The sequence below is a fragment of the Nelumbo nucifera genome, chromosome 4, assembly GCF_055504915.1.
Source record: "Nelumbo nucifera cultivar China Antique chromosome 4, China Antique-T2T, whole genome shotgun sequence".
Classification (NCBI taxonomy): domain Eukaryota; kingdom Viridiplantae; phylum Streptophyta; class Magnoliopsida; order Proteales; family Nelumbonaceae; genus Nelumbo; species Nelumbo nucifera.
The window spans coordinates 50,842,353-50,862,751 of NC_142652.1; the positions used below are offsets into that span (position 1 = coordinate 50,842,353).

The following is a 20,399-nucleotide window of genomic DNA, read 5'->3' on the forward strand; positions in this document are numbered from 1 at the left end:
AATGCCGAAAGCCCGGTTCCTGCATCGTTGCCATTCAGTAATGACGATCGTGACGCAAATGTTCCGACTATCCGGCGCGTTGTTTGCGTTTGTCTCGCCGATACGACAAATGGAATTTGCAAATACGATATCGAAATAAAATATTAATAAAATTGGGGTGCAACACGAGGACTTCCCAGGAGGTCACCCATCCTAGTACTACTCTCGCCCAAGCACACTTAACTTCGGAGTTCTGATGGGATCCGGTGCATTAGTGCTGGTATGATCGCACCCGTTTAATTCATGGTCGCTTAGATCTTTATGAACTATCTTGCTCACTTCCATTAATTGTTTTAGATTTGAAAAAAATGTGTATGCAGTCTTCCTCCCTTGGTAACCGCGCACAAGCTCCTACGTGAGCGGAGTGTTTGCTTTTCAGATCTGCCGCACATCCGGATAGATGCAATACTATCGCGGGGCCTACAATGCATGACGAATGCCGAAAGCCCGGTTCTTGCATCGTTGCCTTTCAGTAATGACGATCGTGCCGCAAATGTTCCGAGTATCCGGCGCGTTGTTTGAGTTTGTCTCGCCGAAACGACAAATGGAATTTGCAAATACGATATCGAAATAAAATATTAATAAAATTGGGGTGCAACACGAGGACTTCCAGGGAGGTCACCCATCCTAGTACTACTCTCGCCCAAGCACACTTAACTTTGGAGTTCTGATGGGATCCGGTGCATTGGTGCTGGTATGATCGCACCCGTTTAATTCATGCTCGCTTAGATCTTTATGCACTATCTTGCTCCCCTCCATTAATTGTTTTAGATTTGAAAAAAATGTGTATGCAACCTTCCTCCCTTGGTAACCGTGCACAAGCTCCTACGTGAGCGGAGTGTTTGCTTTTCAGATCTGCCGCACCTCCGGATAGATGCAATACTATCGCGGGGCCCACAACGCATGACGAATGCCGAAAGCCCGGATCTTGCATCGTTGCCATTCAGTAATGACGATCGTGCCGCAAATGGTCCGAGTATCCGACGCATTGTTTCCAGTTGTCTCCCAGAAACAACAAATGGAATTTGCAAATACAAATCAAAATAAAATATTAATAAAATTGGGGTGCAACACGAGGATTTCCGAGGAGGTCACCCATTCTAGTACTACTCTCGCCCAAGCACACTTAACTTCGGAGTTCTGATGGGATCCGGTGCATTAGTGCTGGTATGATCACACCCGTTTAATTCATGCTCGCTTAGATCTTTATGCACTATCTTGCTCCCCTCCATTAATTGTTTTAGATTTGAAAAAAATGTGTATGCAGCCTTCCTCCCTTGGTAACCGTGCACAAGCTCCTACGTGAGCGGAGTGTTTGCTTTTCAGATCTGCCGCACCTCCGGATAGATGCAATACTATCGCGGGGCCCACAATGCATGACGAATGCCGAAAGCCCGGTTCTTGCATCGTTGCCATTCAGTAATGACGATCGTGCCGCAAATGGTCCGAGTATCCGACGCATTGTTTCCAGTTGTCTCCCAGAAACAACAAATGGAATTTGCAAATACAAATCAAAATAAAATATTAATAAAATTGGGGTGCAACACGAGGACTTCCCAGGAGGTCACCCATTCTAGTACTACTCTCGCCCAAGCACACTTAACTTCGGAGTTCTGATGGGATCCGGTGCATTAGTGCTGGTATGATCGCACCCGTTTAATTCATGCTCGCTTAGATCTTTATGCACTATCTTGCTCCCCTCCATTAATTGTTTTAGATTTGAAAAAACTGTGTATGCAGCCTTCCTCCCTTGGTAACCGTGCACAGGCTCCTACGTGAGCAGAGTGTTTGATTTTCAGATCTACCGCACCCCCGGATAGATGCAATACTATCGCGGGGCCCACAATGCACGACGAATGCCAAAAGCCCGGTTTTTGCACGGTTCCCATTCTGTAATGACAATCGTGCCGCAAATTGTCCGAGTATCCGGCGCGTTGTTTGAGTTTGTCTCGCCGAAACGACAAATGGAATTTGCAAATACGATATCGAAATAAAATATTAATAAAATTGGGGTGCAACACAAGGATTTCCCAGGAGGTCACCCATTCTAGCACTACTCTCGCCCAAGCACGCTTAACTTCGGAGTTCTGATGGGATCCGGTGAATTAGTGCTGGTATGATCGCACCCGTTTAATTGATGCTCGCTTAGATCTTTATGAACTATCTTGCTCCTTCCATTAATTGTTTTAGATTTGAAAAAAATGTGTATGCAGCCTTCCTCCCTTGGTAACCGTGCACAAGCTCCTACGTGAGCGGAGTGTTTGCTTTTCAGATCTGCCGCACCTCCGGATAGATGCAATACTATCCCGGGGCCCACAATGCATGACGAATGCCGAAAGCCCGGTTCTTGCATCGTTGCCATTCAGTAATGACGATCGTGCCGCAAATGGTCCGAGTATCCGACGCATTGTTTTGCAGTTGTCTCCCAGAAACAACAAATGGAATTTGCAAATACAAATCAAAATAAAATATTAATAAAATTGGGGTGCAACACGAGGACTTGCCAGGAGGTCACCCATTCTAGCACTACTCTCGCCCAAGCACACTTAACTTCGGAGTTCTGATGGGATCCGGTGCATTAGTGCTGGTATAATCGCACCCGTTTAATTCATGCTCACTAAGATCTTTATGCACTATCTTGCTCCCCTCCATTAATTGTTTAAGATTTGAAAAAACTGTGTATGCAGCCTTCCTCCCTTGGTAACCGTGCACAATCTCCTACGTGAGCAGAGTGTTTGCTTTTCAGATCTGCCGCACCCCCGGATAGATGCAATACTATCGCGGGGCCCACAATGCACGACGAATGCCAAAAGCCCGGTTCCTCAATCGTTGCCATTCAGTAATGACGACCGTGCCGCAAATAGTCCGAGTATCCGGCGCGTTGTTTGAGTTTGTCTCGCCGAAACGACAAATGGAATTTGCAAATACGATATCGAAATAAAATATTAATAAAATTGGGGTGCAACACAAGGACTACCCAGGAGGTCACCCATCCAAGTACTACTCTCGCCCAAGCACACTTAACTTCGGAGTTCTCATGGGATCCGGTGCATTAGTGCTGGTATGATCGCACCCATTTAATTCATGCTCGCTTAGATCTTTATGCACTATCTTGCTCCCCTCCATTAATTGTTTTAGATTTGAAAAAACTGTGTATGCAGCCTTCCTCCCTTGGTAACCGTGCACAATTTCCTACGTGAGCGGATTGTTTGCTTTTCAGATCTGCCGCACCACCGGATAAATGCTATACTATCGCGGGGCCCACAATGCACGACGAATGCCGAAAGCCCGGTTCCTGCATCGTTGCCATTCAGTAATGACGATCGTGACGCAAATGTTCCGAGTATCCGGCGCGTTGTTTGCGTTTGACTCGCCGAAACGACAAATGGAATTTGCAAATACGATATCGAAATAAAATATTAATAAAATTGGGGTGCAACACGAGGACTTCCCAGGAGGTCACCCATCCTAGTACTACTCTCGCCCAAGCACGCTTAGCTTCGGAGTTCTGATGGGATTCGGTGCATTAGTGCTGGTATGATCGATCCGTTTAATTCATGCTCGCTTAGATCTTTATGAACTATCTTGCTCCCTTCCATTAATTGTTTTAGATTTGAAAAAAATGTGTATGCAGCCTTCCTCCCTTGGTAACCGTGCACAAGCTCCTACGTGAGCGAAGTGTTTGCTTTTCAGATCTGCCGCACCTCCGGATAGATGCAATACTATCGCGGGGCCCACAATGCATGACGAATGCCGAAAGCCCGGTTCTTGCATCGTTGCCATTCAGTAATGACGATCGTGCCGCAAATGGTTCGAGTATCCGACGCATTGTTTCCAGTTGTCTCACAGAAACAACAAATGGAATTTGCAAATACAAATCAAAATAAAATATTAATAAAATTGGGGTGCAACACGAGGACTTCGCAGGAGGTCACCCATTCTAGTACTACTCTCGCCCAAGCACACTTAGCTTCGGAGTTCTGATGGGATCCGGTGCATTAGTGCTGGTATGATCACACCCGTTTAATTCATGCTCGCTTAGATCTTTATGCACTATCTTGCTCCCCTCCATTAATTGTTTTAGATTTGAAAAAACTATGTATGCAGCCTTCCTCCCTTGGTAACCGTGCACAATCTCCTACGTGAGCGGATTGTTTGCTTTTCAGATCTGCCGCACCACCGGATAAATGCAATACTATCGCGGGGCCCACAATGCACGACGAATGCCGAAAGCCCGGTTCCTGCATCGTTGCCATTCAGTAATGACGATCGTGACGCAAATGTTCCGACTATCCGGCGCGTTGTTTGCGTTTGTCTCGCCGATACGACAAATGGAATTTGCAAATACGATATCGAAATAAAATATTAATAAAATTGGGGTGCAACACGAGGACTTCCCAGGAGGTCACCCATCCTAGTACTACTCTCGCCCAAGCACACTTAACTTCGGAGTTCTGATGGGATCCGGTGCATTAGTGCTGGTATGATCGCACCCGTTTAATTCATGGTCGCTTAGATCTTTATGAACTATCTTGCTCACTTCCATTAATTGTTTTAGATTTGAAAAAAATGTGTATGCAGTCTTCCTCCCTTGGTAACCGCGCACAAGCTCCTACGTGAGCGGAGTGTTTGCTTTTCAGATCTGCCGCACATCCGGATAGATGCAATACTATCGCGGGGCCTACAATGCATGACGAATGCCGAAAGCCCGGTTCTTGCATCGTTGCCTTTCAGTAATGACGATCGTGCCGCAAATGTTCCGAGTATCCGGCGCGTTGTTTGAGTTTGTCTCGCCGAAACGACAAATGGAATTTGCAAATACGATATCGAAATAAAATATTAATAAAATTGGGGTGCAACAGAAGGACTTCCTTGGAGGTCACCCATCCTAGTACTACTCTCGCCCAAGCACACTTAACTTCGGAGTTCTGATGGGATCCGGTGCATTAGTGCTGGTATGATCGCACCCGTTTAATTCATGCTCGCTTAGATCTTCATGAACTATCTTGCTCCCTTCCATTAATTGTTTTAGATTTGAAAAAAATGTGTATGCTGCCTTCCTCCCTTGGTAACCGTGCACAAGCTCCTACGTGAGCGGAGTGTTTGCTTTTCAGATCTGCCGCACCTCCGGATAGATGCAATACTATCGCGGGGCCCACAATGCATGACGAATGCCGAAAGCCCGGTTTTTGCACGGTTCCCATTCAGTAATGACAATCGTGCCGCAAATGGTCCGAGTATCTGGAGCGTTGTTTGTCTTTGTCTCGCCGAAACGACAAATGGAATTTGCAAATACGATATCGAAATAAAATATTAATAAAATTGGGGTGCAACACGAGGACTTCCCAGGAGGTCACCCATCCTAGTACTACTCTCGCCCAAGCACACTTAACTTCGGAGTTCTGATGGGATTCGGTGCATTAGTGCTGGTATGATCGCACCCGTTTAATTCATGCTCGCTTAGATCTTTATGAACTATCTTGCTCCCTTCCATTAATTGTTTTAGATTTGAAAAAAATGTGTATGCAGTCTTCCTCCCTTGGTAACCGTGCACAAGCTCCTACGTGAGCGGAGTGTTTGCTTTTCAGATCTGCCGCACCTCCGGATAGATGCAATACTATCGCGGGGCCCACAATGCATGACGAATGCCGAAAGCCCGGTTCTTGCATCGTTGCCTTTCAGTAATGACGATCGTGCCGCAAATGGTCCGAGTATCCGACGCATTGTTTCCAGTTGTCTCCCAGAAACAACAAATGGAACTTGCAAATACAAATCAAAATAAAATATTAATAAAATTGGGGTGCAACACGAGGACTTCCCAGGAGGTCACCCATCCTAATACTACTCTCGCCCAAGCACGCTTTGCTTCGGAGTTCTGATGGGATCCGGTGCAATAGTGCTGGTATGATCGCACCCGTTTAATTCATGCTCGCTTAGATCTTTATGCACTATCTTGCTCCCCTCCATTAATTGTTTTAGACTTGAAAAAAGTGTGTATGCAGCCTTACTCCCTTGGTAACCGTGCACAAGCTCCTACGTGAGCGGAGTGTTTGCTTTTCAGATCTGCCGCACATCCGGATAGATGCAATACTATCGCGGGGCCTACAATGCATGACGAATGCCGAAAGCCCGGTTCTTGCATCGTTGCCTTTCAGTAATGACGATCGTGCCGCAAATGTTCCGAGTATCCGGCGCGTTGTTTGAGTTTGTCTCGCCGAAACGACAAATGGAATTTGCAAATACGATATCGAAATAAAATATTAATAAAATTGGGGTGCAACACAAGGACTTCCTTGGAGGTCACCCATCCTAGTACTACTCTCGCCCAAGCACACTTAACTTCGGAGTTCTGATGGGATCCGGTGCATTAGTGCTGGTATGATCGCACCCGTTTAATTCATGCTCGCTTAGATCTTCATGAACTATCTTGCTCCCTTCCATTAATTGTTTTAGATTTGAAAAAAATGTGTATGCTGCCTTCCTCCCTTGGTAACCGTGCACAAGCTCCTACGTGAGCGGAGTGTTTGCTTTTCAGATCTGCCGCACCTCCGGATAGATGCAATACTATCGCGGGGCCCACAATGCATGACGAATGCCGAAAGCCCGGTTTTTGCACGGTTCCCATTCAGTAATGACAATCGTGCCTTAAATGGTCCGAGTATCTGGAGCGTTGTTTGTCTTTGTCTCGCCGAAACGACAAATGGAATTTGCAAATACGATATCGAAATAAAATATTAATAAAATTGGGGTGCAACACGAGGACTTCCCAGGAGGTCACCCATCCTAGTACTACTCTCGCCCAAGCACACTTAACTTCGGAGTTCTGATGGGATTCGATGCATTAGTGCTGGTATGATCGCACCCGTTTAATTCATGCTCGCTTAGATCTTTATGAACTATCTTGCTCCCTTCCATTAATTGTTTAAGATTTGAAAAAAATGTGTATGCAGTCTTCCTCCCTTGGTAACCGTGCACAAGCTCCTATGTGAGCGGAGTGTTTGCTTTTCAGATCTGCCGCACCTCCGGATAGATGCAATACTATCGCGGGGCCCACAATGCATGACGAATGCCGAAAGCCCGGTTCTTGCATCGTTGCCTTTCAGTAATGACGATCGTGCCGCAAATTGTCGAGTATCCGACGCATTGTTTCCAGTTGTCTCCCAGAAACAACAAATGGAACTTGCAAATACAAATCAAAATAAAATATTAATAAAATTGGGGTGCAACACGAGGACTTCCCAGGAGGTCACCCATCCTAATTCTACTCTCGCCCAAGCACGCTTTGCTTCGGAGTTCTGATGGGATCCGGTGCATTAGTGCTGGTATGATCGCACCCGTTTAATTCATGCTCGCTTAGATCTTTATGCACTATCTTGCTCCCCTCCATTAATTGTTTTAGACTTGAAAAAAGTGTGTATGCAGCCTTACTCCCTTGGTAACCGTGCACAAGCTCCTACGTGAGCGGAGTGTTTGCTTTTCAGATCTGCCGCACCCCCGGATAGATGCAATACTATCGCGGGGCCCACAATGCACGACGAATGCCAAAAGCCCGGTTTTTGCACGGTTCCCATTCAGTAATGACAATCGTGCCACAAATGGTCCGAGTATCCGGCGCGTTGTTTGTCTTTGTCTCGCCGAAACGACAAATGGAATTTGCAAATACGATATCGAAATAAAATATTAATAAAATTGGGGTGCAACACGAGGACTTCCCAGGAGGTCACCCATCCTAGTACTACTCTCGCCCAAGCACACTTAACTTCGGAGTTCTGATGGGATTCGGTGCATTAGTGCTGGTATGATCGCACCCGTTTAATTCATCTCGCTTAGATCTTTATGAACTATCTTGCTCCCTTCCATTAATTGTTTTAGATTTGAAAAAAATGTGTATGCAGTCTTCCTCCCTTGGTAACCGTGCACAAGCTCCTACGTGAGCGGAATGTTTGCTTTTCAGATCTGCCGCACATCCGGATAGATGCAATACTATCGCGGGGCCCACAATGCATGACGAATGCCGAAAGCCCGGTTCTTGCATCGTTGCCATTCAGTAATGACGATCGTGCCGCAAATGGTCCGAGTATCCGACGCATTGTTTCCAGTTGTCTCCCAGAAACAACAAATGGAATTTGCAAATACAAATCAAAATAAATTATTAATAAAATTGGGGAGCAACACGAGGACTTCCCAAGAGGTCACCCATCCTAGTACTACTCTCGCCCAAGCACGCTTAACTTCGGAGTTCTGATGGGATCCGGTGCATTAGTGCTGGTATGATCGCACCCGTTTAATTCATGCTGGCTTAGATCTTTATGCACTATCTTGCTCCCCTCCATTAATTGTTTTAGACTTGAAAAAACTGTGTATGCAGCCTTCCTCCCTTGGTAACCGTGCACAAGCTCCTACGTGAGCAGAGTGTTTGCTTTTCATATCTGCCGCACCCCTGGATAGATGCAATACTATCGCGGGGCCCACAATGCACGACGAATGCCAAAAGCCCGGTTTTTGCACGGTTCCCATTCAGTATTGACAATCGTGCCGCAAATGGTCCGAGTATCCGGCGCGTTGCTTGAGTTTGTATCGCCGAAACGACAAATGGAATTTGCAAATACGATATCGAAATAAAATATTAATAAAATTGGGGTGCAACACGAGGACTTCCCAGGAGGTCACCCATCCTAGTACTACGCTCGCCCAAGCACACTTACCTTCGGAGTTCTGATGGGATCCGGTGCATTAGTGCTGGTATGATCGCACTCATTTAATTCATGCTCGTTTAGATCTTTATGCACTATCTTGCTCCCCTCCATTAATTGTTTTAGATTTCAAAAAAATGTGTATGCAGCCTTCCTCCCTTGGTAACCGTGCACAAGCTCCTACGTGAGCGGAGTGTTTGCTTTTCTGACCTGCCGCACCACCGGATAAATGCAATACTATCGCGGGGCCCACAATGCACGACGAATGCCGAAAGCCTGGTTCCTGCATCGTTGCCATTCAGTAATGACGATCGTGACGCAAATGTTCCGAGTATCCGGCGCGTTGTTTGCGTTTGTCTCGCCGAAACGACAAATGGAATTTGCAAATACGATATCGAAATAAAATATTAATAAAATTGGGGTGCAACACGAGGACTTCCAGGGAGGTCACCCATCCTAGTACTACTCTCGCCCAAGCACACTTAACTTTGGAGTTCTGATGGGATCCGGTGCATTGGTGCTGGTATGATCGCACCCGTTTAATTCATGCTCGCTTAGATCTTTATGCACTATCTTGCTCCCCTCCATTAATTGTTTTAGATTTGAAAAAAATGTGTATGCAACCTTCCTCCCTTGGTAACCGTGCACAAGCTCCTACGTGAGCGGAGTGTTTGCTTTTCAGATCTATCGCACCTCCGGATAGATGCAATACTATCGCGGGGCCCACAATGCATGACGAATGCCGAAAGTCCGGTTCTTGCATCGTTGCCATTCAGTAATGACGATCGTGCCGCAAATGGTCCGAGTATCCGACGCATTGTTTCCAGTTGTCTCCCAGAAACAACAAATGGAATTTGCAAATACAAATCAAAATAAATTGGGGTGCAACACAAGGACTTCCCAGGAGGTCACCCATTCTAGTACTACTCTCGCCCAAGCACACTTAACTTCGGAGTCCTGATGGGATCCGGTGCATTAGTGCTGGTATGATCGCACCCGTTTAATTCATGCTCGCTTATATCTTTATGCACTATCTTGCTCCCCTCCATTAATTGTTTTAGATTTGAAAAAACTGTGTATGCAGCCTTCCTCCCTTGGTAACCGTGCACAAGCTCCTACGTGAGCGGAGTGTTTGCTTTTCAGATCTGCCGCACCCCTGGATAGATGCAATACTATCGCGGGGCCCACAATGCACGACGAATGCCAAAAGCCCGGTTTTTGCACGGTTCCCATTCAGTAATGACGATCGTGCCGCAAATGGTCCGAGTATCCGGCGCGTTGCTTGCGTTTGTCTCGCCGAAACGACAAATGGAATTTGCAAATACGATATCGAAATAAAATATTAATAAAATTGGGGTGCAACACGAGGACTTCCCAGGAGGTCACCCATCCTAGTACTACGCTCGCCCAAGCACATTTACCTTCGGAGTTCTGATGGGATCCGGTGCATTAGTGCTGGTATGATCGCACTCGTTTAATTCATGCTCGCTTAGATCTTTATGCACTATCTTGCTCCCCTCCATTAATTGTTTTAGATTTGAAAAAAATGTGTATGCAGCCTTCCTCCCTTGGTAACCGTGCACAAGCTCCTACGTGAGCGGAGTGTTTGCTTTTCAGATCTGCCGCACATCCGGATAGATGCAATACTATCGCGGGGCCTACAATGCATGACGAATGCCGAAAGCCCGGTTCTTGCATCGTTGCCTTTCAGTAATGACGATCGTGCCGCAAATGTTCCGAGTATCCGGCGCGTTGTTTGAGTTTGTCTCGCCGAAACGACAAATGGAATTTGCAAATACGATATCGAAATAAAATATTAATAAAATTGGGGTGCAACACAAGGACTTCCTTGGAGGTCACCCATCCTAGTACTACTCTCGCCCAAGCACACTTAACTTCGGAGTTCTGATGGGATCCGGTGCATTAGTGCTGGTATGATCTCACCCGTTTAATTCATGCTCGCTTAGATCTTCATGAACTATCTTGCTCCCTTCCATTAATTGTTTTAGATTTGAAAAAAATGTGTATGCTGCCTTCCTCCCTTGGTAACCGTGCACAAGCTCCTACGTGAGCGGAGTGTTTGCTTTTCAGATCTGCCGCACCTCCGGATAGATGCAATACTATCGCGGGGCCCACAATGCATGACGAATGCCGAAAGCCCGGTTTTTGCACGGTTCCCATTCAGTAATGACAATCGTGCCGCAAATGGTCCGAGTATCTGGAGCGTTGTTTGTCTTTGTCTCGCCGAAACGACAAATGGAATTTGCAAATACGATATCGAAATAAAATATTAATAAAATTGGGGTGCAACACGAGGACTTCCCAGGAGGTCACCCATCCTAGTACTACTCTCGCCCAAGCACACTTAACTTCGGAGTTCTGATGGGATTCGGTGCATTAGTGCTGGTATGATCGCACCCGTTTAATTCATGCTCGCTTAGATCTTTATGAACTATCTTGCTCCCTTCCATTAATTGTTTAAGATTTGAAAAAAATGTGTATGCAGTCTTCCTCCCTTGGTAACCGTGCACAAGCTCCTATGTGAGCGGAGTGTTTGCTTTTCAGATCTGCCGCACCTCCGGATAGATGCAATACTATCGCGGGGCCCACAATGCATGACGAATGCCGAAAGCCCGGTTCTTGCATCGTTGCCTTTCAGTAATGACGATCGTGCCGCAAATTGTCGAGTATCCGACGCATTGTTTCCAGTTGTCTCCCAGAAACAACAAATGGAACTTGCAAATACAAATCAAAATAAAATATTAATAAAATTGGGGTGCAACACGAGGACTTCCCAGGAGGTCACCCATCCTAATACTACTCTCGCCCAAGCACGCTTTGCTTCGGAGTTCTGATGGGATCCGGTGCATTAGTGCTGGTATGATCGCACCCGTTTAATTCATGCTCGCTTAGATCTTTATGCACTATCTTGCTCCCCTCCATTAATTGTTTTAGACTTGAAAAAAGTGTGTATGCAGCCTTACTCCCTTGGTAACCGTGCACAAGCTCCTACGTGAGCGGAGTGTTTGCTTTTCAGATCTGCCGCACCCCCGGATAGATGCAATACTATCGCGGGGCCCACAATGCACGACGAATGCCAAAAGCCCGGTTTTTGCACGGTTCCCATTCAGTAATGACAATCGTGCCACAAATGGTCCGAGTATCCGGCGCGTTGTTTGTCTTTGTCTCGCCGAAACGACAAATGGAATTTGCAAATACGATATCGAAATAAAATATTAATAAAATTGGGGTGCAACACGAGGACTTCCCAGGAGGTCACCCATCCTAGTACTACTCTCGCCCAAGCACACTTAACTTCGGAGTTCTGATGGGATTCGGTGCATTAGTGCTGGTATGATCGCACCCGTTTAATTCATCTCGCTTAGATCTTTATGAACTATCTTGCTCCCTTCCATTAATTGTTTTAGATTTGAAAAAAATGTGTATGCAGTCTTCCTCCCTTGGTAACCGTGCACAAGCTCCTACGTGAGCGGAATGTTTGCTTTTCAGATCTGCCGCACATCCGGATAGATGCAATACTATCGCGGGGCCCACAATGCATGACGAATGCCGAAAGCCCGGTTCTTGCATCGTTGCCATTCAGTAATGACGATCGTGCCGCAAATGGTCCGAGTATCCGACGCATTGTTTCCAGTTGTCTCCCAGAAACAACAAATGGAATTTGCAAATACAAATCAAAATAAATTATTAATAAAATTGGGGAGCAACACGAGGACTTCCCAAGAGGTCACCCATCCTAGTACTACTCTCGCCCAAGCACGCTTAACTTCGGAGTTCTGATGGGATCCGGTGCATTAGTGCTGGTATGATCGCACCCGTTTAATTCATGCTGGCTTAGATCTTTATGCACTATCTTGCTCCCCTCCATTAATTGTTTTAGACTTGAAAAAACTGTGTATGCAGCCTTCCTCCCTTGGTAACCGTGCACAAGCTCCTACGTGAGCAGAGTGTTTGCTTTTCATATCTGCCGCACCCCTGGATAGATGCAATACTATCGCGGGGCCCACAATGCACGACGAATGCCAAAAGCCCGGTTTTTGCACGGTTCCCATTCAGTATTGACAATCGTGCCGCAAATGGTCCGAGTATCCGGCGCGTTGCTTGAGTTTGTATCGCCGAAACGACAAATGGAATTTGCAAATACGATATCGAAATAAAATATTAATAAAATTGGGGTGCAACACGAGGACTTCCCAGGAGGTCACCCATCCTAGTACTACGCTCGCCCAAGCACACTTACCTTCGGAGTTCTGATGGGATCCGGTGCATTAGTGCTGGTATGATCGCACTCATTTAATTCATGCTCGTTTAGATCTTTATGCACTATCTTGCTCCCCTCCATTAATTGTTTTAGATTTCAAAAAAATGTGTATGCAGCCTTCCTCCCTTGGTAACCGTGCACAAGCTCCTACGTGAGCGGAGTGTTTGCTTTTCTGACCTGCCGCACCACCGGATAAATGCAATACTATCGCGGGGCCCACAATGCACGACGAATGCCGAAAGCCTGGTTCCTGCATCGTTGCCATTCAGTAATGACGATCGTGACGCAAATGTTCCGAGTATCCGGCGCGTTGTTTGCGTTTGTCTCGCCGAAACGACAAATGGAATTTGCAAATACGATATCGAAATAAAATATTAATAAAATTGGGGTGCAACACGAGGACTTCCAGGGAGGTCACCCATCCTAGTACTACTCTCGCCCAAGCACACTTAACTTTGGAGTTCTGATGGGATCCGGTGCATTGGTGCTGGTATGATCGCACCCGTTTAATTCATGCTCGCTTAGATCTTTATGCACTATCTTGCTCCCCTCCATTAATTGTTTTAGATTTGAAAAAAATGTGTATGCAACCTTCCTCCCTTGGTAACCGTGCACAAGCTCCTACGTGAGCGGAGTGTTTGCTTTTCAGATCTATCGCACCTCCGGATAGATGCAATACTATCGCGGGGCCCACAATGCATGACGAATGCCGAAAGTCCGGTTCTTGCATCGTTGCCATTCAGTAATGACGATCGTGCCGCAAATGGTCCGAGTATCCGACGCATTGTTTCCAGTTGTCTCCCAGAAACAACAAATGGAATTTGCAAATACAAATCAAAATAAATTGGGGTGCAACACAAGGACTTCCCAGGAGGTCACCCATTCTAGTACTACTCTCGCCCAAGCACACTTAACTTCGGAGTCCTGATGGGATCCGGTGCATTAGTGCTGGTATGATCGCACCCGTTTAATTCATGCTCGCTTATATCTTTATGCACTATCTTGCTCCCCTCCATTAATTGTTTTAGATTTGAAAAAACTGTGTATGCAGCCTTCCTCCCTTGGTAACCGTGCACAAGCTCCTACGTGAACAGAGTGTTTGCTTTTCAGATCTGCCGCACCCCTGGATAGATGCAATACTATCGCGGGGCCCACAATGCACGACGAATGCCAAAAGCCCGGTTTTTGCACGGTTCCCATTCAGTAATGACGATCGTGCCGCAAATGGTCCGAGTATCCGGCGCGTTGCTTGCGTTTGTCTCGCCGAAACGACAAATGGAATTTGCAAATACGATATCGAAATAAAATATTAATAAAATTGGGGTGCAACACGAGGACTTCCCAGGAGGTCACCCATCCTAGTACTACGCTCGCCCAAGCACATTTACCTTCGGAGTTCTGATGGGATCCGGTGCATTAGTGCTGGTATGATCGCACTCGTTTAATTCATGCTCGCTTAGATCTTTATGCACTATCTTGCTCCCCTCCATTAATTGTTTTAGATTTGAAAAAAATGTGTATGCAGCCTTCCTCCCTTGGTAACCGTGCACAAGCTCCTACGTGAGCGGAGTGTTTGCTTTTCAGATCTGCCGCACCTCCGGATAGATGCAATACTATCGCGGGGCCCACAACGCATGACGAATGCCGAAAGCCCGGATCTTGCATCGTTGCCATTCAGTAATGACGATCGTGCCGCAAATGGTCCGAGTATCCGACGCATTGTTTCCAGTTGTCTCCCAGAAACAACAAATGGAATTTGCAAATACAAATCAAAATAAAATATTAATAAAATTGGGGTGCAACACGAGGATTTCCGAGGAGGTCACCCATTCTAGTACTACTCTCGCCCAAGCACACTTAACTTCGAAGTTCTGATGGGATCCGGTGCATTAGTGCTGGTATGATCACACCCGTTTAATTCATGCTCGCTTAGATCTTTATGCACTATCTTGCTCCCCTCCATTAATTGTTTTAGATTTGAAAAAACTATGTATGAAGCCTTCCTCCCTTGGTAACCGTGCACAATCTCCTACGTGAGCGGATTGTTTGCTTTTCAGATCTGCCGCACCACCGGATAAATGCAATACTATCGCGGGGCCCACAATGCACGACGAATGCCGAATGCCTGGTTCCTGCATCGTTGCCATTCAGTAATGACGATCGTGACGCAAATGTTCCGAGTATCCGGCGCGTTGTTTGCGTTTGTCTCGCCGAAACGACAAATGGAATTTGCAAATACGATATCGAAATAAAATATTAATAAAATTGGGGTGCAACACGAGGACTTCCAGGGAGGTCACCCATCCTAGTACTACTCTCGCCCAAGCACACTTAACTTTGGAGTTCTGATGGGATCCGGTGCATTGGTGCTGGAATGATCGCACCCGTTTAATTCATGCTCGCTTAGATCTTTATGCACTATCTTGCTCCCCTCCATTAATTGTTTTAGATTTGAAAAAAATGTGTACGCAGCCTCCCTCCCTTGGTAACCATGCACAAGCTCCTACGTGAGCGGAGTGTTTGCTTTTCAGATCTACCGCACCTCCGGATATATGCAATACTATCGCGGGGCCCACAATGCATGACGAATGCCGAAAGCCCGGTTCTTGCATCGTTGCCATTCAGTAATGACGATCGTGCCGCAAATGGTCCGAGTATACGACGCATTGTTTCCAGTTGTCTCCCAGAAACAACAAATGGAATTTGCAAATACAAATCAAAATAAAATATTAATAAAATTGGGGTGCAACACGAGGACTTCCCAGGAGGTCACCCATTCTAGTACTACTCTCGCCCAAGCACATTTAACTTCGGAGTTCTGATGGGATCCGGTGCAATTGTGCTGGTATGATCGCACCCGTTTAATTCATGCTCGCTTAGATCTTTATGCACTATCTTGCTCCCCTCCATTAATTGTTTTAGATTTGAAAAAAATGTGTATGCAACCTTCCTCCCTTGGTAACCGTGCACAAGCTCCTACGTGAGCGGAGTGTTTGCTTTTCAGATCTGCCGCACCTCCGGATAGATGCAATACTATCGCGGGGCCCACAATGCATGACGAATGCCGAAAGCCCGGTTCTTGCATCGTTGCCATTCTGTAATGACGATCGTGCCGCAAATGGTCCGAGTATCCGACGCATTGTTTCCAGTTGTCTCCCAGAAACAACAAATGGAATTTGCAAATACAAATCAAAATAAATTATTAATAAAATTGGGGTGCAACACGAGGACTTCCCAGGAGGTCACCCATTCAAGTACTACTCTCGCCCAAGCACACTTAACTTCGGAGTTCTGATGGGATCCGGTGCATTAGTGCTGGTATGATCGCACCCGTTTAATTCATGCTCGCTTATATCTTTATGCACTATCTTGCTCCCCTCCATTAATTGTTTTAGATTTGAAAAAACTGTGTATGCAGCCTTCCTCCCTTGGTAACCGTGCACAAGCTCCTACGTGAGCAGAGTGTTTGTTTTTCAGATCTGCCGCACCCCCGGATAGATGCAATACTATCGCGGGGCCCACAATGCACGACGAATGCCAAAAGCCCGGTTTTTGCACGGTTCCCATTCAGTAATGACAATCGTGCCGCAAATGGTCCGAGTATCCGGCGCGTTGTTTGAGTTTGTATCGCCGAAACGACAAATGGAATTTGCAAATACGATATCGAAATAAAATATTAATAAAATTGGGGTGCAACACGAGGACTTCCCAGGAGGTCACCCATCCTAGTACTACGCTCGCCCAAGCACACCTACCTTCGGAGTTCTGATGGGATCCGGTGCATTAGTGCTGGTATGATCGCACTCGTTTAATTCATGCTCGCTTAGATCTTTATGCACTATCTTGCTCCCCTCCATTAATTGTTTTAGATTTGAAAAAAATGTGTATGCAGCCTTCCTCCCTTGGTAACCGTGCACAAGCTCCTACGTGAGCGGAGTGTTTGCTTTTCAGATCTGCCGCACCTCCGGATAGATGCAATACTATCGCGGGGCCCACAACGCATGACGAATGCCGAAAGCCCGGATCTTGCATCGTTGCCATTCAGTAATGACGATCGTGCCGCAAATGGTCCGAGTATCCGACGCATTGTTTCCAGTTGTCTCCCAGAAACAACAAATGGAATTTGCAAATACAAATCAAAATAAAATATTAATAAAATTGGGGAGCAACACGAGGACTTCCCAAGAGGTCACCCATCCTAGTACTACTCTCGCCCAAGCACGCTTAACTTCGGAGTTCTGATGGGATCCGGTGCATTAGTGCTGGTATGATCGCACCCGTTTAATTCATGCTGGCTTAGATCTTTATGCACTATCTTGCTCCCCTCCATTAATTGTTTTAGACTTGAAAAAACTGTGTATGCAGCCTTCCTCCCTTGGTAACCGTGCACAAGCTCCTACGTGAGCAGAGTGTTTGCTTTTCATATCTGCCGCACCCCTGGATAGATGCAATACTATCGCAGGGCCCACAATGCACGACGAATGCCAAAAGCCCGGTTATTGCACGGTTCCCATTCAGTATTGACAATCGTGCCGCAAATGGTCCGAGTATCCGGCGCGTTGCTTGAGTTTGTATCGCCGAAACGACAAATGGAATTTGCAAATACGATATCGAAATAAAATATTAATAAAATTGGGGTGCAACACGAGGACTTCCCAGGAGGTCACCCATCCTAGTACTACGCTCGCCCAAGCACACTTACCTTCGGAGTTCTGATGGGATCCGGTGCATTAGTGCTGGTATGATCGCACTCATTTAATTCATGCTCGTTTAGATCTTTATGCACTATCTTGCTCCCCTCCATTAATTGTTTTAGATTTCAAAAAAATGTGTATGCAGCCTTCCTCCCTTGGTAACCGTGCACAAGCTCCTACGTGAGCGGAGTGTTTGCTTTTCTGACCTGCCGCACCACCGGATAAATGCAATACTATCGCGGGGCCCACAATGCACGACGAATGCCGAAAGCCTGGTTCCTGCATCGTTGCCATTCAGTAATGACGATCGTGACGCAAATGTTCCGAGTATCCGGCGCGTTGTTTGCGTTTGTCTCGCCGAAACGACAAATGGAATTTGCAAATACGATATCGAAATAAAATATTAATAAAATTGGGGTGCAACACGAGGACTTCCAGGGAGGTCACCCATCCTAGTACTACTCTCGCCCAAGCACACTTAACTTTGGAGTTCTGATGGGATCCGGTGCATTGGTGCTGGTATGATCGCACCCGTTTAATTCATGCTCGCTTAGATCTTTATGCACTATCTTGCTCCCCTCCATTAATTGTTTTAGATTTGAAAAAAATGTGTATGCAACCTTCCTCCCTTGGTAACCGTGCACAAGCTCCTACGTGAGCGGAGTGTTTGCTTTTCAGATCTATCGCACCTCCGGATAGATGCAATACTATCGCGGGGCCCACAATGCATGACGAATGCCGAAAGTCCGGTTCTTGCATCGTTGCCATTCAGTAATGACGATCGTGCCGCAAATGGTCCGAGTATCCGACGCATTGTTTCCAGTTGTCTCCCAGAAACAACAAATGGAATTTGCAAATACAAATCAAAATAAATTGGGGTGCAACACAAGGACTTCCCAGGAGGTCACCCATTCTAGTACTACTCTCGCCCAAGCACACTTAACTTCGGAGTCCTGATGGGATCCGGTGCATTAGTGCTGGTATGATCGCACCCGTTTAATTCATGCTCGCTTATATCTTTATGCACTATCTTGCTCCCCTCCATTAATTGTTTTAGATTTGAAAAAACTGTGTATGCAGCCTTCCTCCCTTGGTAACCGTGCACAAGCTCCTACGTGAGCGGAGTGTTTGCTTTTCAGATCTGCCGCACCCCTGGATAGATGCAATACTATCGCGGGGCCCACAATGCACGACGAATGCCAAAAGCCCGGTTTTTGCACGGTTCCCATTCAGTAATGACGATCGTGCCGCAAATGGTCCGAGTATCCGGCGCGTTGCTTGCGTTTGTCTCGCCGAAACGACAAATGGAATTTGCAAATACGATATCGAAATAAAATATTAATAAAATTGGGGTGCAACACGAGGACTTCCCAGGAGGTCACCCATCCTAGTACTACGCTCGCCCAAGCACATTTACCTTCGGAGTTCTGATGGGATCCGGTGCATTAGTGCTGGTATGATCGCACTCGTTTAATTCATGCTCGCTTAGATCTTTATGCACTATCTTGCTCCCCTCCATTAATTGTTTTAGATTTGAAAAAAATGTGTATGCAGCCTTCCTCCCTTGGTAACCGTGCACAAGCTCCTACGTGAGCGGAGTGTTTGCTTTTCAGATCTGCCGCACCTCCGGATAGATGCAATACTATCGCGGGGCCCACAACGCATGACGAATGCCGAAAGCCCGGATCTTGCATCGTTGCCATTCAGTAATGACGATCGTGCCGCAAATGGTCCGAGTATCCGACGCATTGTTTCCAGTTGTCTCCCAGAAACAACAAATGGAATTTGCAAATACAAATCAAAATAAAATATTAATAAAATTGGGGTGCAACACGAGGATTTCCGAGGAGGTCACCCATTCTAGTACTACTCTCGCCCAAGCACACTTAACTTCGGAGTTCTGATGGGATCCGGTGCATTAGTGCTGGTATGATCACACCCGTTTAATTCATGCTCGCTTAGATCTTTATGCACTATCTTGCTCCCCTCCATTAATTGTTTTAGATTTGAAAAAACTATGTATGAAGCCTTCCTCCCTTGGTAACCGTGCACAATCTCCTACGTGAGCGGATTGTTTGCTTTTCAGATCTGCCGCACCACCGGATAAATGCAATACTATCGCGGGGCCCACAATGCACGACGAATGCCGAATGCCTGGTTCCTGCATCGTTGCCATTCAGTAATGACGATCGTGACGCAAATGTTCCGAGTATCCGGCGCGTTGTTTGCGTTTGTCTCGCCGAAACGACAAATGGAATTTGCAAATACGATATCGAAATAAAATATTAATAAAATTGGGGTGCAACACGAGGACTTCCAGGGAGGTCACCCATCCTAGTACTACTCTCGCCCAAGCACACTTAACTTTGGAGTTCTGATGGGATCCGGTGCATTGGTGCTGGAATGATCGCACCCGTTTAATTCATGCTCGCTTAGATCTTTATGCACTATCTTGCTCCCCTCCATTAATTGTTTTAGATTTGAAAAAAATGTGTACGCAGCCTCCCTCCCTTGGTAACCATGCACAAGCTCCTACGTGAGCGGAGTGTTTGTTTTTCAGATCTACCGCACCTCCGGATATATGCAATACTATCGCGGGGACCACAATGCATGACGAATGCCGAAAGCCCGGTTCTTGCATCGTTGCCATTCAGTAATGACGATCGTGCCGCAAATGGTCCGAGTATACGA

At 46.3% G+C, this 20,399-nt stretch overlaps 40 non-coding genes and 3 pseudogenes across 40 annotated transcripts; all 43 read right to left on the reverse strand.

The window, feature by feature from the left end:
* Positions 1–154: 154 nt before the first annotated feature.
* Positions 155–273, reverse strand: LOC148793834 (5S ribosomal RNA). Its single transcript, XR_016070857.1, has one exon. It is a non-coding gene; the product is annotated as a 5S ribosomal RNA (ribosomal RNA).
* A 355-nt stretch (positions 274–628) lies between these two features.
* On the reverse strand, positions 629–747 carry LOC148793835 (5S ribosomal RNA). Its single transcript, XR_016069552.1, has one exon. It is a non-coding gene; the product is annotated as a 5S ribosomal RNA (ribosomal RNA).
* Positions 748–1,101: 354 nt separating this feature from the next.
* LOC148793836 (5S ribosomal RNA) lies at positions 1,102–1,220 on the reverse strand. The gene has a single exon (XR_016074978.1). It is a non-coding gene; the product is annotated as a 5S ribosomal RNA (ribosomal RNA).
* Positions 1,221–1,574: 354 nt separating this feature from the next.
* LOC148793837 (5S ribosomal RNA) lies at positions 1,575–1,693 on the reverse strand. Its single transcript, XR_016071629.1, has one exon. It is a non-coding gene; the product is annotated as a 5S ribosomal RNA (ribosomal RNA).
* Positions 1,694–2,048: 355 nt separating this feature from the next.
* LOC148793838 (5S ribosomal RNA) lies at positions 2,049–2,167 on the reverse strand. The gene has a single exon (XR_016075534.1). It is a non-coding gene; the product is annotated as a 5S ribosomal RNA (ribosomal RNA).
* Positions 2,168–2,521: 354 nt separating this feature from the next.
* Positions 2,522–2,640, reverse strand: LOC148793839 (5S ribosomal RNA). Its single transcript, XR_016070781.1, has one exon. It is a non-coding gene; the product is annotated as a 5S ribosomal RNA (ribosomal RNA).
* Positions 2,641–2,995: 355 nt separating this feature from the next.
* LOC148793840 (5S ribosomal RNA) lies at positions 2,996–3,114 on the reverse strand. The gene has a single exon (XR_016069002.1). It is a non-coding gene; the product is annotated as a 5S ribosomal RNA (ribosomal RNA).
* Positions 3,115–3,469: 355 nt separating this feature from the next.
* LOC148793841 (5S ribosomal RNA) lies at positions 3,470–3,588 on the reverse strand (annotated as a pseudogene).
* A 353-nt stretch (positions 3,589–3,941) lies between these two features.
* Positions 3,942–4,060, reverse strand: LOC148793842 (5S ribosomal RNA). Its single transcript, XR_016073496.1, has one exon. It is a non-coding gene; the product is annotated as a 5S ribosomal RNA (ribosomal RNA).
* A 355-nt stretch (positions 4,061–4,415) lies between these two features.
* Positions 4,416–4,534, reverse strand: LOC148793843 (5S ribosomal RNA). The gene has a single exon (XR_016070858.1). It is a non-coding gene; the product is annotated as a 5S ribosomal RNA (ribosomal RNA).
* A 355-nt stretch (positions 4,535–4,889) lies between these two features.
* LOC148793844 (5S ribosomal RNA) lies at positions 4,890–5,008 on the reverse strand. The gene has a single exon (XR_016070634.1). It is a non-coding gene; the product is annotated as a 5S ribosomal RNA (ribosomal RNA).
* A 355-nt stretch (positions 5,009–5,363) lies between these two features.
* LOC148793845 (5S ribosomal RNA) lies at positions 5,364–5,482 on the reverse strand. Its single transcript, XR_016074494.1, has one exon. It is a non-coding gene; the product is annotated as a 5S ribosomal RNA (ribosomal RNA).
* A 354-nt stretch (positions 5,483–5,836) lies between these two features.
* LOC148793846 (5S ribosomal RNA) lies at positions 5,837–5,955 on the reverse strand. Its single transcript, XR_016073532.1, has one exon. It is a non-coding gene; the product is annotated as a 5S ribosomal RNA (ribosomal RNA).
* Positions 5,956–6,310: 355 nt separating this feature from the next.
* Positions 6,311–6,429, reverse strand: LOC148793847 (5S ribosomal RNA). The gene has a single exon (XR_016075270.1). It is a non-coding gene; the product is annotated as a 5S ribosomal RNA (ribosomal RNA).
* Positions 6,430–6,784: 355 nt separating this feature from the next.
* LOC148793848 (5S ribosomal RNA) lies at positions 6,785–6,903 on the reverse strand. The gene has a single exon (XR_016069195.1). It is a non-coding gene; the product is annotated as a 5S ribosomal RNA (ribosomal RNA).
* Positions 6,904–7,256: 353 nt separating this feature from the next.
* On the reverse strand, positions 7,257–7,375 carry LOC148793849 (5S ribosomal RNA). The gene has a single exon (XR_016069845.1). It is a non-coding gene; the product is annotated as a 5S ribosomal RNA (ribosomal RNA).
* Positions 7,376–7,730: 355 nt separating this feature from the next.
* On the reverse strand, positions 7,731–7,849 carry LOC148793850 (5S ribosomal RNA). The gene has a single exon (XR_016074495.1). It is a non-coding gene; the product is annotated as a 5S ribosomal RNA (ribosomal RNA).
* A 353-nt stretch (positions 7,850–8,202) lies between these two features.
* On the reverse strand, positions 8,203–8,321 carry LOC148793851 (5S ribosomal RNA). Its single transcript, XR_016071887.1, has one exon. It is a non-coding gene; the product is annotated as a 5S ribosomal RNA (ribosomal RNA).
* A 355-nt stretch (positions 8,322–8,676) lies between these two features.
* On the reverse strand, positions 8,677–8,795 carry LOC148793852 (5S ribosomal RNA). The gene has a single exon (XR_016068809.1). It is a non-coding gene; the product is annotated as a 5S ribosomal RNA (ribosomal RNA).
* A 355-nt stretch (positions 8,796–9,150) lies between these two features.
* Positions 9,151–9,269, reverse strand: LOC148793853 (5S ribosomal RNA). Its single transcript, XR_016069554.1, has one exon. It is a non-coding gene; the product is annotated as a 5S ribosomal RNA (ribosomal RNA).
* Positions 9,270–9,611: 342 nt separating this feature from the next.
* On the reverse strand, positions 9,612–9,730 carry LOC148793854 (5S ribosomal RNA). Its single transcript, XR_016074698.1, has one exon. It is a non-coding gene; the product is annotated as a 5S ribosomal RNA (ribosomal RNA).
* Positions 9,731–10,085: 355 nt separating this feature from the next.
* On the reverse strand, positions 10,086–10,204 carry LOC148793855 (5S ribosomal RNA). The gene has a single exon (XR_016069422.1). It is a non-coding gene; the product is annotated as a 5S ribosomal RNA (ribosomal RNA).
* A 355-nt stretch (positions 10,205–10,559) lies between these two features.
* On the reverse strand, positions 10,560–10,678 carry LOC148793856 (5S ribosomal RNA; annotated as a pseudogene).
* A 355-nt stretch (positions 10,679–11,033) lies between these two features.
* LOC148793857 (5S ribosomal RNA) lies at positions 11,034–11,152 on the reverse strand. The gene has a single exon (XR_016074496.1). It is a non-coding gene; the product is annotated as a 5S ribosomal RNA (ribosomal RNA).
* A 353-nt stretch (positions 11,153–11,505) lies between these two features.
* Positions 11,506–11,624, reverse strand: LOC148793858 (5S ribosomal RNA). Its single transcript, XR_016072842.1, has one exon. It is a non-coding gene; the product is annotated as a 5S ribosomal RNA (ribosomal RNA).
* A 355-nt stretch (positions 11,625–11,979) lies between these two features.
* Positions 11,980–12,098, reverse strand: LOC148793859 (5S ribosomal RNA). Its single transcript, XR_016074497.1, has one exon. It is a non-coding gene; the product is annotated as a 5S ribosomal RNA (ribosomal RNA).
* Positions 12,099–12,451: 353 nt separating this feature from the next.
* On the reverse strand, positions 12,452–12,570 carry LOC148793860 (5S ribosomal RNA). Its single transcript, XR_016071888.1, has one exon. It is a non-coding gene; the product is annotated as a 5S ribosomal RNA (ribosomal RNA).
* A 355-nt stretch (positions 12,571–12,925) lies between these two features.
* LOC148793861 (5S ribosomal RNA) lies at positions 12,926–13,044 on the reverse strand. Its single transcript, XR_016068810.1, has one exon. It is a non-coding gene; the product is annotated as a 5S ribosomal RNA (ribosomal RNA).
* Positions 13,045–13,399: 355 nt separating this feature from the next.
* Positions 13,400–13,518, reverse strand: LOC148793862 (5S ribosomal RNA). Its single transcript, XR_016069555.1, has one exon. It is a non-coding gene; the product is annotated as a 5S ribosomal RNA (ribosomal RNA).
* A 342-nt stretch (positions 13,519–13,860) lies between these two features.
* On the reverse strand, positions 13,861–13,979 carry LOC148793863 (5S ribosomal RNA). The gene has a single exon (XR_016074699.1). It is a non-coding gene; the product is annotated as a 5S ribosomal RNA (ribosomal RNA).
* Positions 13,980–14,334: 355 nt separating this feature from the next.
* On the reverse strand, positions 14,335–14,453 carry LOC148793864 (5S ribosomal RNA). Its single transcript, XR_016069424.1, has one exon. It is a non-coding gene; the product is annotated as a 5S ribosomal RNA (ribosomal RNA).
* Positions 14,454–14,807: 354 nt separating this feature from the next.
* LOC148793865 (5S ribosomal RNA) lies at positions 14,808–14,926 on the reverse strand. The gene has a single exon (XR_016069513.1). It is a non-coding gene; the product is annotated as a 5S ribosomal RNA (ribosomal RNA).
* A 355-nt stretch (positions 14,927–15,281) lies between these two features.
* On the reverse strand, positions 15,282–15,400 carry LOC148793866 (5S ribosomal RNA). The gene has a single exon (XR_016070668.1). It is a non-coding gene; the product is annotated as a 5S ribosomal RNA (ribosomal RNA).
* A 354-nt stretch (positions 15,401–15,754) lies between these two features.
* On the reverse strand, positions 15,755–15,873 carry LOC148793867 (5S ribosomal RNA). Its single transcript, XR_016071491.1, has one exon. It is a non-coding gene; the product is annotated as a 5S ribosomal RNA (ribosomal RNA).
* A 354-nt stretch (positions 15,874–16,227) lies between these two features.
* LOC148793868 (5S ribosomal RNA) lies at positions 16,228–16,346 on the reverse strand. The gene has a single exon (XR_016071710.1). It is a non-coding gene; the product is annotated as a 5S ribosomal RNA (ribosomal RNA).
* A 355-nt stretch (positions 16,347–16,701) lies between these two features.
* On the reverse strand, positions 16,702–16,820 carry LOC148793869 (5S ribosomal RNA; annotated as a pseudogene).
* A 354-nt stretch (positions 16,821–17,174) lies between these two features.
* LOC148793870 (5S ribosomal RNA) lies at positions 17,175–17,293 on the reverse strand. Its single transcript, XR_016071889.1, has one exon. It is a non-coding gene; the product is annotated as a 5S ribosomal RNA (ribosomal RNA).
* Positions 17,294–17,648: 355 nt separating this feature from the next.
* LOC148793871 (5S ribosomal RNA) lies at positions 17,649–17,767 on the reverse strand. The gene has a single exon (XR_016068812.1). It is a non-coding gene; the product is annotated as a 5S ribosomal RNA (ribosomal RNA).
* A 355-nt stretch (positions 17,768–18,122) lies between these two features.
* Positions 18,123–18,241, reverse strand: LOC148793872 (5S ribosomal RNA). The gene has a single exon (XR_016069556.1). It is a non-coding gene; the product is annotated as a 5S ribosomal RNA (ribosomal RNA).
* Positions 18,242–18,583: 342 nt separating this feature from the next.
* On the reverse strand, positions 18,584–18,702 carry LOC148793873 (5S ribosomal RNA). The gene has a single exon (XR_016074700.1). It is a non-coding gene; the product is annotated as a 5S ribosomal RNA (ribosomal RNA).
* Positions 18,703–19,057: 355 nt separating this feature from the next.
* LOC148793874 (5S ribosomal RNA) lies at positions 19,058–19,176 on the reverse strand. Its single transcript, XR_016069425.1, has one exon. It is a non-coding gene; the product is annotated as a 5S ribosomal RNA (ribosomal RNA).
* A 354-nt stretch (positions 19,177–19,530) lies between these two features.
* Positions 19,531–19,649, reverse strand: LOC148793875 (5S ribosomal RNA). The gene has a single exon (XR_016074979.1). It is a non-coding gene; the product is annotated as a 5S ribosomal RNA (ribosomal RNA).
* Positions 19,650–20,004: 355 nt separating this feature from the next.
* LOC148793876 (5S ribosomal RNA) lies at positions 20,005–20,123 on the reverse strand. Its single transcript, XR_016070669.1, has one exon. It is a non-coding gene; the product is annotated as a 5S ribosomal RNA (ribosomal RNA).
* Between the last annotated feature and the right edge of the window lie 276 nt (positions 20,124–20,399).